Raw genomic sequence first — 12,633 nt, 5'->3', positions numbered from 1 at the left:
GCTGCCCTGCCCCATCCACCATGATAGAACTCCAATGACAGACTCATTTCAAGGAAGTGAAACTATGGATTTCAAGTCACAATTAAGCCATAATACTTTATTTAAGAAACTAAAGGACAGGGGCACCTGCGTGGCTCAGTTGGTTAAGTATCCAATTCTTGGTTTTGGCTCAGGTCAAGATCTCAGGGTTGCAAGACGGAGCCCTGCATAGGACTCACGTGCTGGGTATGGAGTCTGCTTAAGATTCTCTCTCTCTACCTCTCCCTCTGCCCCTCCTTACCCTCTCTAAAAAAAAGAAAAGAAAAAAGAAAGAAAGAAAAAACTAAAGGACAATCATTTAGGACACTGATTATAATGCAGTGTATTGAATGACAAAAGTCATAGATTTCAGTATCAGCTCCATAATTTATTTTTGGGGGACCTCAGGCAAATGGACAAACCTCCGTAAGATTCCAAAGTCTCATCTAGTGATGTTATTAACAGCTGATCCCCTAGTTCCCAGGGTCGGCAAGAGCATCAACAATGCAATAGGTACCACACATATTTCTATTTAAAACTCTTAGTACTTAACCTGGTGTATAGCAGTGCCTTAAAAAATGTTCATTGCATAAATAAATGACTTCATGATTGATGTGTTTTGAAATTTAGACTGTATAATACACACACAAATTCTTAATCTAAACATATTTTTTAAAATCTTATTCCAGATTCACAATTTAATCTCAAAACTACTTAGCCATTTGCATTAAAACTTTCCAGACCCAAGCCCCCAAAATTTCTAAGAACTCAACTTAATCACGAAACCAAAAGGTAAAGTCAATACTTTAGGCTATTGTAATAAAGAGACTGAATATAATACCAAAACTCAAAATTAGGTTGCAGTTAAGCAAGGATGATGATTATTGGCCTCTAGGAGGCTAAAAGCCTCCTTCTTTCTACCCATTCCCTCCTTTACATGTCATAGGTTGGGTGTAGGGGTTAAGTATGAAGTTGCTCTATGGACAAATTTTTCTAAAAGTGGAGGCTCCAAAAGATGTAGAAAAAACCACATGCATGATCAGGGCATGGGCATGCTAAGGGCAGGGCCCCTTCTACCCTCTTTCACCCCTTAGAAGACTTGGGTTGAGTATACTAGGCCATAAGGGGAAACTCTCTTGTGCTTGTTGTCTATGTATCTTTCTCTTTTTCCTCTGGTGCCCTGTGAGCATGTTCAGAGTCACCTTGAATTTTGCACTTGAATTGTGATCCAGACTTAAGTGAAGGTATCAAGTGGGGAAGCCAAGGCCCTAACTAACTCCCAGGAACTCTGGAGTGGGATGTGAGACCATGTCCTTGTATAACAATAAAGTTATGCTTTGCCTTGCAAGCTTTGCCTAAGTTTTGCAAAGATCTTTTTTTAGGAATCTCACAGGGAATAAGGGCAGCTAAGAATTTGGGTTTTCCTAGGTACTCTAGCCAGATAATGCTGAGTGGGAAGTGTTGAGCAGAACTCAGAGGATCTATTTTCTGGAATATGGGGAAATCTTAAGTTAAAGAGAAGCTACTGATCTTGTTGGCATGGAAGAGAGTCAGGCCTTGTAGGAGAAAAAGACAAATAAGTAGAGAAAACATACGAAATGAAAAAGTTTGCACTATTTTAAATTACAACATTGAAGGAAGCCAAGAATGCAGTAAAGATCTAACAAAATAGAGCTAAAGGTCTTAGTCAAATTCAATAGTGTTATAATAAGAATCATCAAAAGCAAATAAAGTGGTTTTTTAAAAATTAGGCAGGGCCATATGTGTTCTATTTGGTTCCTTCTTAGGAGAAAGTCAGAGGAGAAGTTTGGAAAAGGATTATCATAAAAAAATGACATCAAAAAGAGAAAGAATGTGACATATAGTAAGTAACATATTTGTGTCTGTGTTTCTCTGCCTGATTGTCCATCAGTACAAGTGATAAGTCATGCCCTCTACCTTGCTTTATTTGGCTTCCTTGAAGGAACACTGGACTGGAAAAAGACAAAACAATTTTCTGATGCATGAAAATGGACTAGAGGGTGGGGCATCATGGGTAGCCACTCCCCAAAAATTTTCACTGCTTTTACCATAACTCTAGTAATGGGAGTCAATACATTCCATAAAAGACTCTCTTAATGACATCTCTTAATCTCATTTCATTGACAATAATCTTGTTATTACTAATGGTGATTAGATTGTAGAGAGTTGTAAAAAGAATATATAGCTCATGGACTAGATACAAGACATACAAAAGTATATACTTCCATTCAAAGGGAAGAAAATTCTTTGTTAGACCCTGCATTGGAAGCTTTACTATATAATCTAATTTCTTCCTTCATGGGCTGCAGACATCATTATTTTTATTCGACAGATAAGGAAACCAAAGCTCAGAGATATTAATGTCAAAGTACCACTGTTGATAAGAGACATGGCTAGAATTGAATCCATAACATGACCCATAGGTGAGTTAAAAGTAAAAATCTTTTTTTAGAAAGCTTACTCAATTATTATTAAGACTCATTTAGTAAGAAATGCAACCAACTTATATTTTTTATCTCTGCATTATCTTTTATAATTATACATATGTAAGTTTTATATATTGTGAAACATATATATGAGTATATGTATTTTAAAAATGTAGATACAATACTATAGTAAAATTTGTTAGAAGTAGGGGGTGGGAAAGTAAAGAGATCTGTTTCACTCTTTTCTTTTTTCCTTTTTGAGAAAATCAGGGCTTTAGGTGGCTTATTTCCTAGGGTGGGATAACCCCTGACTTGACACTCTTTCCTTGGAATCATGATGCTCAGACACTTCCATATCAGAGAAATTGTCTATACCAAAGTGGCCACCTTTCTTTTTTTTATTTTTTTTTATTTATTATGTTATGTTAGTCACCACACACTACACCATTAGTTTTTGATGTAGTGTTCCATGATTCATTGTTTTCATATAACACCCAGTGCCCCATGCAATGCATGCCCTCCTTAATATCCATCACTAGGCTAACCCATCCCCCCACACCTCCCCTGAAACCCTCAGTGTGTTTCCTGGAGTCCGTAGTCTCTCATGGTTCATCTCCCCCTCTGATTTCCCCTCCTTAATTTTTCCCTTCCTTCTCCTAATGTCCTCCAGGCTATTCCTTATGCTCCACATAAAAATGAAACCATACAATAATTGTCTTTCTCTGCTTGACTTATTTCACTTAGCATAATCTCCTCCAGTTCCATCAATGTTGATCCAAATGGTGGGTATTCATCCTTTCTGATGGCTAATATTCTATTGTATATATGGACCGCATCTTCTTTATCCATTCATCTGTTGAAGGGCATCTCGGCTCCTTCCACAGTTTGGCTATTGTGGACATTGCTGCTATGAACATTGGGGTGCATGTGGCCCTTCTTTTCACCACATCTGTATCTTTGGGGTAAATACCCAATAGTGCAATTGCTGGGTCATAGGGTAGCTCTATTTTTAACTTTTTGAGGAATCTCCACAGTCTTTTCCAAAGTGGCTGTACCAACTTGCATTCCCACCAACAGTGTAAGAGGGTTCCCCTTTCTCCACATCTTCTCCAACATTTGTTGTTTCTTGCCTTGTCAATTTTTGCCATTCAACTCTATGGTCAACTAATCTTTGACAAAGCAGGAAAAAATATCCAAAGGAGAAAGGACAGTCTCTTCAATAAATGGTGCTGGGAAAACTGGACAACTATATACAGAAAATGAAACTCAACCATTCTCTTACACCATACACAAAGATAAACTCTAAAGGGATGAAAGACCTCAATGTGAGACAGGAATCCATCAAAATCCTAGAGGAGAACATAGGCAGTAACCTCTTTGACATCGGCCACAGCAACTTCTTTCAAGACACGTCTCCAAAGGCAAGGGAAACAAAAGTGAAAATGAACTTTTGGGACTTCATCAAGATAAAAAGCTTCTGCACAGCAAAGAAAACAGTCAACGAAACAAAGAGACAACCCACAGAATGGGAGAAAATATTTGCAAATGACATTACAGATAAAGGGCTGGTATCCAAGATCTATAAAGAACTTCTCAAACTCAACGTCCAAAAAACAAATAATCAAGTCAAAAAATGGGCAGAAGACATGAACAGACACTTCTCCAAAGAAGACATATGAATGGCTAAGAGACACATGAAAAAATGTTCAACAGCATTAGCCATCAGGAAAATTCAAATCAAAACCACATTGAGATACCACCTTACACCAGTTAGAATGGCAAAAATGGACAAGGCAAGAACAAAGTGGCCACCTTCCATGCATACCTTCCTTCAATGGAATTTTCAGACCTGCTTACATGGCATGCTCCTACTCAAAGCTGTTGTACCTTCAGACAGAAGTTCAGTGTGGCTATATCTTACTTACTCTGCTCAGTTAGCAGATATAAGGACTTTAGCCACCTGGCACAGCTGGACTGTTGCTTAGCTAACAACTACCTTGTCTGTCTATAGATATTAGACTGAAGATAGGTCACATTATGTTTTTTCCTGCAATGTCAAATAAAACCTCTTTTTTAAATAAAAAGCACATAGGAAATGGAGATGTCAGGTTTGGGGACAGCTCCCATGTGAAGGTCCTCAGTATTCTTGCTTAAGTTAGTATGGAACTAGCAGCTCCTACTGCCTGGAAGCCTTTTTTTTTTTTTTTTTTTTTTTTTGCCATCTTTCCCCTGTGGAAATCACATCTATCCTTCAAGTCCCAACTCAAATACAGCTCCCTCCATGAAGCTTTCCCTGATTTCATGACTCCCACTCTCAAAATATTATGGTTTCCTGCTGCTATGGGGTGAGGGATCTAGAGAGGTATCAGAACTTGGTACAGAGGGGTATTGGGGCCACTGGGTTAGGATAAAACTGGGTTGGAGGTGCAAGAAAGGAACTGACATTTGCCCTTGGAGTTCAGGCATTTGAGTTTAAGGTGTAAAAAGGACAAGAATCTGGGGGTAAACCAAGAGCAGAGTAACCCACACTGACACCCTCCACTGACCCATCCTCTCCTGCCATCGACATTGATCAGAACCATGAATCCAAACCATGCAGATACCATGCTTGGGATGAAGATGTGTATGGGGAGCTGGAGGTTAGGGAGGGTTCTGCCCAGAGACAAAGGGGAACCCTCCATAACAGAACTGATCTTGTGTGTTTCTATCAGAGGTGAGAATGGGGGTTAGCGATGGGCCGTGAGAGAGATACAGGCAGAAGTTTGGCAGAGTCAGTGAGAGGAACCTCACCTCTGCATTGCAGACCATTGCCCAGGCGTCTTGGGCTGCCCACTCACAGTAACAACTAGACCTTGGTCTTATCCACTATGGCTTTCAAACTGCATTAACACAACAATTAACACAGTCTGCAAGTGACTCTGCCCAGAGAGATTTCCAGATAAGCCAACCGCCACTCAACAGGAAAAGGCAGAGAAACGAATGTTTGTTGAGAAGCCACAAAGGAAAATTGATATTTTCTTTAAAAATAAAAAAAATTAATACAAAAACATTGAAAACAAATCAGAAGTTGAGAAAATAATATAAAAAATATCACTGGGGCACCTGGGTGGCTCAGTCATTAAGCATCTGCCTTCGGCTCAGGTCATGATCCCAGGGTCCTGGGATCAGGCTCCCTGCTCAGCAGGAAGCCTGCTTCTACCTCTCCCACTCTCCCTGCTTGTGTTCCCTCTCTCACTGTCTCTCTCTCTCTCACTCTCTCTCTCTCTCTCTGTCAAATAAATAAATAAATAAATAAATAAATCTTTTAAAAAAATCAACATATCACTCAACTTCAATAATTATCAATATTTTACCAATTTCTTTTCACTTTTTTCTTTACTTGGTTATTTTGAAACAAATCCCTTATATCAAAGTTATTTCCACAATAAACCTATAGTATGTGTCTCTAAATCATTTTTTGTTTACATGATGAAAGAACTAACAAAATCAGCAATAATTTCTTGATATCATCTAATGTGCAATCTACGTGCAAAATTCCTTGTCTCAAAGGATCCTTTTTTAGTTGCTTTGTTTGAATGTAGCTCCAAGTAGCGTCCACACATGGCATTAAGTTGTTATGACTCTCCAGCAATCTATTACTATGTAACAACCACCTCAAAACGTAGTGGCTTACAATAAGAATAATTTATTAGTTCCACATTCCACAGATCAACTATTTGATCTTGGGGTCAGCTGAGTGGTTTTCTGCTGGTCTTGCAGATCATGATCCCAGGGTCCTGGGATCGAGCCCCACATCGGGCTCCCTGCTCAGCAGGACGCCTGCTTCTACCTGGCCAGTTGGGGGGGGGGGGGCTTTATGTGGCAGCAGTCAGCTTGTGGATTTAGTGAAGACTAGATGGTCCGGATGGCCTCATGTCTGGTGACTAGTGTGGACTGTCAGCTGGGTCTCTCTCTCTACATTTACTCACCTCGAGAAAACTAGCCTTGGCTTCTTCACAAAACAGTCTTAGGGCTCCAAGCATGCAAGGACAGAATCTACAAGCCTCCTTCAGGTGTAGGCTTCAGAGTTTGCATACTGTCAATTTTGCAATGTACTATTTGTCAAGGCAAGTCATAAGGCCAACCCACATTCAAAAGGTGGAACAATAGACTCCACCTCTTGATAGGATGAGATGCAAAATCACATTAAAAAAGAAAAAAAATGACCATTATTGCAAACTATCTAACACATTTTCTTAAATCTTCTTTATTCTCCAATGATATTTACCCTTCCTTTTTATGGCATTGATTTGCAGAGAAATAAAGTCACTTATGCCCCCAAATTTTGTATTTTTGTGGTATCTTTTAAATTGCTCATCTATCTCCCAAATTTCCTATAAGCTGCTAACTTGATATAGAGGCCTGATTAGATTTTAGGTTTTATTTTTAGTTAAGAATACTTCAAAGATGAGCTAGAGAGTAAAATGCTAAGTGAAATAAGTCAGAGAAAGACAAATACCATACAATTTCACTCATATGTGGAATTTAAAAAACAAAACAAATTAGCGAAGGAAGAAAAAGAGAGAGAAAATCAAGAAACAGACTCTTAACTACAGAGAACAAACTGACAGTTACCAGAGGGGAGGTGGGCAGGGGGATAAGTGATGGGAATTAAGGAGTTCACTTATCATGATAAGCATCAGGTAATTAAAATAAAAATTTAAAAAAAAAAGAATACTTCATAGGTAATCCAGAATATTTCATTTTATCTTATATATGAGCCATGTAATGACTTGTCTTTTCCAATTTCAGTGATGCTAAGATTGATCAGTAGGCATGTATGTTCAGCCTGATTCCCCCTTATAAACTCCCTCATCAAACTTCTTCTAATGGCTTCTTACCTAATCACCTGAATCTATTAATTCATTACAAATGCCAATTTCTCTGATTCTATCATTTCTTCTGCAAGTACTAGCAGGAATTCTTCTCTAGAGAAATCTCCATCAATAATGTTAATCTGAAGTATAGTTTGTGTAGAAAAGCCTGAGTAATTCTTATTTCTTCTTCATAACAAATTTAAGAGTAATGAGTTGGTGTCCTAGTAAACCCCTATTATCGCCAATGAGATATTTTTTTAAATCAGTTTTTGGCTTTTGTGTTATTAGGGACTCATGGATTTTTATGGATTTGATGTGCTTCAATCCACTGCCGTCATTATTCATTTGGATGATCCCAAATTGTTCCATCTTGGGCCAGTAGGAGCTCCTCTAAATTGACCCATTTTGTTTTACCTGATCCCATTGGTATTTGATAGTCTCTTGCTTTCTATTACAACAAAATGCTAAGACTCACCTTCTATATTTTCTGTTTCAAACTTAGAATCAACCTTGTCTGGGGAATTCTGGTTCCATTTAGTGGGGAATTGTGTTTAGATACCACAATCTGCACCCTAGGAATGTTCATTACTATTCTATTTTCATTGATTCTAGGACTTTATAGAGGCCCAGACAGATGAATGGACATACTAAGAAATTGATATTATTAAGAAAAGACAACTAGGGAGGAGGAGCAAGATGGCATAGGAGTAGGAGACCTAAATTTCGTCTGGTCCCAGGAATTCAGCTAGGTAGATATCAAACCATTCTGAACACCTATGAACTCAACAGGAGATCAAAGAAAAGAATACCAGCAACTCCATGAACAGAAAAGCGACCACTTTCTGGAAGGTAAGACGTGTGGAGAAGTGAATCCGAGGCGATATATGGGAAGATAGACGTCGGGGGAGGGAGGCTCCGTCAGACGCTACTGGCAAGTGATAGAGCAGCAGAGCACAAAATTGGAACTTTTAGAAGTCTGCTCCACTGAGGGACGTCACTTCAGTGGCTAACGGGCGGGGGGGTGGAACCCTCGCTGTGACAGTGTGGTCTCAGTACCTTCGGGATCACAGAAAGACTGGGGGTGCCTGAGTGTGGCAGAGCTCCCAGGTATCGGAGCGGGGAAGCTGGCTGCAGAGATGGAGCTGAGGAGTGGGCTCTCAGCTCGGGGTTGCCATAAACCGTGATCCGTGGCACAGTTGGGCCACTGCTTTTCCAGCAGGGACCCAACAAGCGGCAGATCCTGGGAGACTCCCCATTAATCCCAGGGAGGAATGGTGTGGGAGTGCACTGCAGGGATCTGCTGGGATTGGAGACTCCACACAGATCGTGTGCCAGAGATACAAAAGTTCGGTCACAGGCTGGGTGAGCACGGAGTGCGGCCGGAGACCGGGGAGACAGGAATGACTGACTGCTTTTCTTTTTTTTTTTTTTTAATTTTTTTATTGTTATGTTAATCACCATATATTACATAATTTGTTTTGGTGTACTGTTCCATGATTCATTGTTTGTTCATAACACCCAGTGCTCCATGCAGAATGTACCCTCCTCAATACCCATCCCCAGGCTAACCCATCCCACCACCCTCCTCCCCTCCAGAAACCTGTTTGTTTTTCAGAGTCCATCATCTCTTCTGGTTCGTCTCCCCCTCTGACATACTTCCCTTCATTCTTCCTCTCCTGCTATCTTCTTCTTTTTCTTTTTTCTTAAAATATGTTGCGTTATTTGTTTCAGAAGTACAGATCTGTGATTCAACAGTCTTACACAATTCACAGCACTCACCATAGCACATATCTTCCCCAATGTCCATCACCCAGCCACCCCATCCCTCCCACCCCCACCACTCCAGCAACCCTCAGTTTATTCCTGAGATTAAGAATTCCTCATATCAGTGAGGTTATATGATACATGTCTTTCTCTGATTGACTTATTTCACTCAGCATAAAACACTCCAGTTCCATCCACGTCGTTGTAAATGGCAAGATCTCATTCCTTTTGATGACTGCATAATATTCCATTGTGTATATATACCACTTCTTTATCCATTCATCTGCTGATGAACATCTTGGCTCTTTGCACAGTTTGGCTATTGTGGACATTGCTGCTATAAACATTGGGGTGCACGTACCCCTTCGGGTCCCTACATTTGTATCTTTGGGGTAAATACCCAGTAGTGCAATTGCTGGATCGAATGGTAGCTCTAATTTCAACTGTTTGAGGAACCTCCATACTGTTTTCCAGAGGGGTTGCACCAGCTTGCATTCCCACCAACAGTGTAGGAGGGTTCCCCTTTCTCCACATCCCCGCCAACATCTGTCGTTCCCTGACTTGTTAATTTTACCCATTCTGACGGGTGTGAGGTGGTATCTCATTGAGGTTTTGATTTGGATTTCCCTGATGCCGAGCGATGTTGAGCACTTTTTCATGTGCCTGTTGGCCATTTGGAAGTCTTCTTTGGAAAAATGTCTGTTCATGTCTTCTGCCCATTTCTTGATTGGATTATTTGTTCTTTGGGTGTTGAGTTTGATAAGTTCTTTATAGATTTTGGATACTAGCCCTTTATCTGATATATCATTTGCAAATATTTTCTCCCATTCTGTCGGTTGTCTTTTGGTTTTGTGGACTGTTTCTTTTGCTGTGCAAAAGCTTTTATCTTGATGAAATCCCAAAGTTCATTTTTCCCCTGGCTTCCTGTGCCTTTGGTGATGTTTCAAGGAAGAAGTTGCTGCGGCTGAGGTCAAAGAGGTTGCTACCTGTGTTCTCCTTTAGGATTCTGATGGACTCCTGTCTCACGTTTAGATCTTTCAACCATTTGCAGTCTATTTTTGTGTGTGGTGTAAGGAAATGGTCCAGTTTCATTCTTCTGCATGTGGCTGTCCAATTTTCCCAACACCATTTGTTGAAGAGAGTGTCTTTTTTCCACTGGACATTCTTTCCTGCTTTGTCAAAGATAAGTTGACCACAGAGTTGAGGGTCCATTTCTGGGCTCTCGATTCTGTTCCACTGATCTATGTGTCTGTTTTTGTGCCAGTACCATACTGTCTTGATGATGACAGCTTTGTAATAGAGCTGGAAGTCCGGAATTGTGATGCCGCCAGCTTTGCTTTTCTTTTTCAATATTCCTCTGGCTATTCGGGATCTCTTCTGGTTCCACACAAATTTTAGGATTATTTGTTCCATTTCTTTGAAAAAAGTGGATGGTATTTTGATGGGGATTGCATTGAATGTGTAGATTGCTCTAGGTAGCATTGACATCTTCACAATGTTGGTTCTTCCAATCCATGAGCATGGAACGTTTTTCCATTTCTTTGTGTCTTCTTCAATTTCTTTCCTGAGTATTTTATAGTTTTCTGAGTACAGATCCTTTGCCTCTTTGGTTAAATTTATTCCTAGGTATCTAATGGTTTTGGGTGCACTTGTGAATGGGATCGACTCCTTGATTTGTCTCTCTTCTGTCGTGTTGTTGGTGTATAGGAATGCCACTGATTTCTGTGCTTTGATTTTATAGCCTGCTACTTGACTGAATTCTTGTATGAGTTCTAGCAGTTTTGGGGTGGAGTCTTTTGGGTTTTCCACATAGAGTATCATATCATCTGCAAAGAGGGAGAGTTTGACTTCCTCTTTGCCGATTTGGATGCCTTTGATTTCTTTTTGTTGTCTGATTGCTGTGGCTAGGACTTCCAATACTATGTTGAATAGCAGTGGTGAGAGTGGACACCCCTGCCGTGTTCCTGACCTTAGGGGAAAAGCTCTCAGCTTTTCCCCATTGAGAATGATATTCGCTGTAGGTTTTTCGTAGATGGATTTTATGATATTGAGGTATGTACCCTCTATCCCTATACTCTGAAGAGTTTTGATCAAGAAAGGATGCTGTACTTTGTCAAATGCTTTTTCCGCATCTATGGAGAGGATCATATGATTCTTGTTCTTTCTTTTGTTAATGTATTGTATCACGTTGATTGATTTGCGGATGTTGAAGCAGCCTTGCAGCCCAGGGATAAGTCCCACTTGGTCGTGGTGAATAATCCTTTTAATGTACTGTTGGATCCTATTGGCTAGTATTTTGGTGAGAATTTTTGCATCCATGTTCATCAAGGATATTGGTCTGTAATTCTCCTTTTTGATGGGATCTTTGTCTGGTTTGGGGATCAAGGTAATGGTGGCCTCATAAAATGAATTTGGAAGTTTTCCTTCCATTTCTATTTTTTGGAACAGTTTCAGGAGAATAGGTATTAATTCTTCTTTAAATGTCTGATAGAATTCCCCTGGGAAGCCATCTGGCCCTGGGCATTTGTTTCTTGGGAGATTTTTGATGACTGTTTCAATTTCCTTAGTGGTTATAGGTCTGTTCAGGTTTTCTATTTCTTCCTGGTTCAGTTTTGGTAGTTGATACATCTCTAGGAATGCACCCATTTCTTCCAGGTTATCTAATTTGCTGGCATAGAGTTGCTCGTAATATGTTCTTTTAATTGTTTGTATTTCTTTGGTGTTGGTTGTGATCTCTCCTCTTTCATTCATGATTTTGTGGATTTGGGTCATTTCTCTTTTCTTTTTGATCAGTCTGGCCAGGGGTTTATCAATCTTGTCAATTCTTTCAAAGAACCAGCTCCTAGTTTCGTTGATCTGTTCTACTGTTCTTTGGGTTTCTATTTCATTGATTTCTGCTCTGATTTTTATTATTTCTCTTCTCCTGCTGGGTTTAGGCTTTATTTTCTGTTCTTTCTCCAGCTCCTTTAGGTGTAGGGTTAGATTGTGTATTTGATACCTTTCTTGTTTCTTGAGAAAGGCTTGTATTGCTATATACTTTCCTCTCAGGACTGCCTTTGCTGTATCCCAAAGATTTGGACAGTTGTGTTTTCATTTTCATTGGTTTCCATGAATTTTTTTAATTCTTCTTTAATTTCCTGGTTGACCCATTCATTCCTTAGTAGGATGCTCTTTAGCCTCCATGTATTTGAGTTCTTTCCGACTTTCCTCTTGTGATTGAGTTCTAGTTTCAAAGCATTGTGGTCTGAAAATATGCAGGGAATGATCCCAATCTTTTGGTACCGGTTGAGACCTGATTTGTGACCTAGGATGTGATCAATTCTGGAGAATGTTCCATGGGCACTAGAGAAGAATGTGTATTCTGTTGCTTTGGGATGGACTGTTCTGAATATGTCTGTGAAGTCCATTTGGTCCAGTGTGTCATTTAAAGTCTTTATTTCATTGTTGATCTTTTGCTTAGATGATCTGTCCATTTCAGTCAGGGGGGTGTTAAAGTCCCCCACTATTATCGTATTGTTGTCAATGTGTTTCTTTGCTTTTGTTATTAA

The sequence above is a fragment of the Zalophus californianus genome, chromosome 1 (genome assembly GCF_009762305.2).
Source record: "Zalophus californianus isolate mZalCal1 chromosome 1, mZalCal1.pri.v2, whole genome shotgun sequence".
Taxonomy (NCBI): Eukaryota; Metazoa; Chordata; class Mammalia; order Carnivora; family Otariidae; genus Zalophus; species Zalophus californianus.
Note: the sequence above shows the minus strand (reverse complement) of the source record.